This window comes from Puma concolor, chromosome A1 (assembly GCF_028749965.1).
Source record: "Puma concolor isolate L17-30 chromosome A1, mPumCon1.1.hap2, whole genome shotgun sequence".
NCBI lineage: Eukaryota > Metazoa > Chordata > Mammalia > Carnivora > Felidae > Puma > Puma concolor.
The window spans coordinates 156,222,969-156,227,365 of NC_141667.1; the positions used below are offsets into that span (position 1 = coordinate 156,222,969).

Consider the following 4,397-nt stretch of genomic DNA (forward strand, 5'->3'; position numbering starts at 1 on the left):
AAAAATATAAGCTAGACTAAGAAAAAAAGGGAAAACCCTAAAATATGGGAAATGAAAGAGGACACATTATAACCAACTTTATAGAAATATATATAATCATAAGAGATACCACAAACAATTGTATGCCAGCAAAGTACATAACATAGAACACATAAAACCACTTCTAGAAATACACAACCTACCAAAACTGAATCAGGAAGAAATAAAAAATCTGAACAGACTGATAATTAATTTTTTTTTACAAGAAGTAGGAGTTGCTGGTGGCCATGAATAAGGAGGGGCAGTGTCAAGATTCTTATGAGTACAGAGTCCACAATTTGTCCAAGGACCATGATTAGAGTTTTATTTGATTCCACAGCTCTCTGAAATGAGCTGCTCTAGCCACCATGTCTTCAGATTCATCCATAATAAATGTAGTAAACCTCACTTCTTGAAAATGTGGATCTCCTGGCAGCCAGGGAGCTTGAACTTGACCTGTATAGGACCTCAGTCGAATGCTCCTTGTTCTACATCTTCCTGTAGATGGACATGGTGACATGGTTAATGTGGATCTTCACCACTGTGCCCTAGGGATTTCCAAAAGTACCCTGCATATCTGTCTATAGCCTGTCAGCCCCAGCACAGGAAGTTTTGTTGATACAGATGATGTGGAAGGGGTAGAGAGCTACACTGGGATATGAAAAACATCTTTCCCACAACTTTTCACAATGTACTTGCTGCAAACAAATGCAGGCAGCCTCCAGGGCTTCATAGGACAGTTGCACATATTCATCTAACACCCTGTGGTCACATAGTGGGAACTCATTGGGAACTTTTGCCTTCTTCTGCCCCAGGTCAAAAATGCAGAAATTAGTATAAGGGACACCTCTACAGAAGTGAGACTTTGGATATGGCTTGTTCTTATAATATTGATAATAGCAGGTAGGGCAGAAACCCATGGCAACACCAGGATCTTCAGTGGTGCACCAAGGAAAAGAGCAAGAGATTTAATCAGTAATCAATTCACAAAACTCCATGGACAGATGGCTTTATTAGAGACTTCTATCAAACATTTAAAGTAGAATTTGTACCATTCCTCCCCCAAGTCTTCCAAAATACAAAGAAGGAGGGAATACTTCCAAATACATTATAAGAAGACAACATTAATTTGAAACCAAACCCAGATAATGATATAACAAGAAAAAGAAAACTACAAACATATACATCTGATGAATATAGCGCAAAAATTCTAAGCACAATATTAGCAAACCAAATTCAAGAACACATTAAAAGTATTATAATCCATGACCAAGTAGTATTTATCCCTAGGATATAAGGATGATGCAATATATAAAATTCAATAAATGTAATACACCACATCAATATAATGAAAGATAAAAGTCACCTGCACATCTCAATAGATCCAGAAAAAAACATTTGAAAAAATACATAACATTTTGTGTAGAAATCCTTAGCAGATCAGGTATGGAAGGAACATAACACAAAAAAGACCATATACACCAAACCTACAGCTACATTATACTCAATTGATAAAAATTGAAACCATTTCTTGTAAGACCAGGAACAAGATAAGGGTTCCCACTTTTACTGCTCCTATTCAATGTAGCATTGGGAGACTAACTAGAGCAATATGGCATGAAAAAGAAATAAAATTATCCAAATCAGAAAGGAAAAAGTATAACTGTTTCTAGTTTCTGATGACATGATCTAGTATAGATAAAACCTGAAGGATTAACCAAAAAATGGAATTAATGACTTCAATAAAGTGATAAAATACAATATTAACATAAAAAATTCATTGCAATTATTTTCACTAATGATGAAGCATCTCAAAAAATAAAATAAAAGTATCCCAATCACAATATTCTCAAAAACAATAAAATGTTTAAGAATAAATTTAACTAGTGGAATGAGAGATGTACAATGAAAACTACAATACTTTGTGGGGCTCCTGGGTGGCTGAGTTGGTAAAGTGTTTGACTCTTGATTTCAGTTTAGACCATGATCAAGCTCTGTATTGGGCTCTGTGCTTAGCTCTCTTGGGATTCTCTGTCTTCCTCTTTCTCTGCCCCTCCCTTACTTTCACTCTCTGGCTCTCAAAAAATCAAAACAAAACAAAACAAAACTACAGTGTTTTGCTTAAAGAAATTGAAGAAGACACAAGCAAATGGAAAGACATCTCATATTCACACACTAGAGTAAATATTGTTAAAATTACCATACTACACAAAGCCACCTACAGACTCAAGAAAATTTCTATCAAAATAACCAAAGATTTTCTTCACAAAAGTATAAGAAACAATTCCAATATGTATTTTGAACCACAAAAGACCATAAATAATCAAGGCAACCTTGAGGAAAAAAAAGAACAAAATCAGAGACGTCATACTTCCTGATTTCAAAGTATGCTACAAAGTCATAATGATAATAAAAATCAAAAATAATTAAATAAATGGAAAAATATTTCATGCTTATGGATAGAAAGACTAAAGACTACCAAGAATTCAGTTCTTCCCACTTAATATATATTTTATAGAGAGAGGGAGGCTCATTCAAAAGATTTTGCACAGGTAAAATATCCAGTATAGCCAACACAATATTGAAAGAAAAAGAACAAACTTACTTGCTTTCTAGACTTACTATAAAGCTGCAGTAATAAAGACAGTGTGGTATTAGCAAAAGAGTAGACAAATAGATCAATGGAATAGAATAGAGAACCCGGAAAGAGACCATTATATGTATTATCACCTGATCTTTGACAGAAGAGCAAAGACAATTCAATGAAACGAACATAATCTCCTACAAACAAATATGGGTAAAACAATAAGACCTCCAGTTGACATCCACATGCAAAGTAATAATGACAATAATAATAATAATAATAATCCTGTGAAGATTCTTTGCCCTTCACAAAAATTAACCCCAAATGGATCATAGCAGTAAATCTAAAATATAAAATTGTAAAAACTTCTGGAAGATAACATAGGAGAAAACTTTATGGTCTTGGGTATAGCAATGATCTTTTAGATACAACACCAAAGGCACAATCCATTATAGAGACATAAGTAATAATTGATAATCTGGACTTCATTAAAATTAAAACTTCTGTACAAAAGATAATATCAAAAGAATTAGAATACAGACCACAGATTGAAAGAATATATTTGCAAAGACATGTCTAATAAAGGACACCATGTACCATGATTTGTCTTCCTATTACCCAGTGTAGAGGGGGGCAAGAATCTTTCTGGGTCCCTTGGAATGTGGTGGTAGATTCCACTCCTTGCATAGAGGCACTTTTGTTCCTAAATGGATGCTGAATTTTAATTGTTAAAAAAGAGACACATTATGATGCCATGATACTAACATAATTGGAAAACAACCACAAACTTAGTGAATTTTGTGGTTACCTTGTATCACTAAATATCATAAAAATATATTTTCATACAATTATCTTCTTGTAAAGTAAATTACAATATATGTAAGATATCACAATCTCATTTTGTCAAACTCAGAGAGTCTTTGGTTGTGCTCTCTATCCCTGTAAATTATTGTTACCACCTTTAATCATTAGTCATTTCCTTGTTTGGAAAGTAGATTATATGGTTACCTTACATAAAAGCTGATAAGATTTCCCTTTGGTAATTATTTTTTAACTTTTTTATTGCCTTTCATCATTGTTATCCACAAGCCGTATGAAATTATTGTTTTACTGAGATATAAGAGTCATGTTCAGACAAGGTTGCATGTGGGCTACTACATGCATTTACTTATGAATATACGTATGTATGTGCATGTGTGAGTGTGTGTGTAGTTGGGGTACTGTTAAAAGATATCAGGATTGGGGCGCCTGGGTGGCGCAGTCGGTTAAGCGTCCGACTTCAGCCAGGTCACGATCTCACGGTCCGTGAGTTGGAGCCCCGCATCAGGCTCTGGGCTGATGGCTCAGAGCCTGGAGCCTGTTTCCGATTCTGTGTCTCCCTCTCTCTCTGCTCCTCCCCCGTTCATGCTCTGTCTCTCTCTGTCCCAAAAATAAATAAACGTTGAAAAAAAAATTAAAAAAAAAAAAGATATCAGGATTAATCTTATGAAAATTGACTCTATCCTTCTAATTCCTTAGACATAGTTTTTAATTAGTACACATATTGAGCCTCAGGAGGACCAACTTTTGTTATCCTTCTTAAACTTCACCCCATTATCAGTGTTTGCTCTCCGAGGAAAAGTTACTGATTAAAAGTTGAAGCCCCATTAATAAATCCCCAGAAGCTTTACTAGAACTGAAAGGCATGGACAATACAGCAATCTACCTTATTACAGGGTCTTGAGTTCTAAGCTATTTTCATATACTCCATTAAGTTATATTCTATATTAAGAAGAGATGATATTAATAGCCAGAA

The 4,397-nt window shown here is 34.5% G+C and overlaps 1 pseudogene; it reads right to left on the reverse strand.

Annotated features, from left to right (window-relative positions):
* Nucleotides 1–486: 486 nt before the first annotated feature.
* Nucleotides 487–938, reverse strand: LOC112856909 (large ribosomal subunit protein uL16-like; annotated as a pseudogene).
* Between the last annotated feature and the right edge of the window lie 3,459 nt (nucleotides 939–4,397).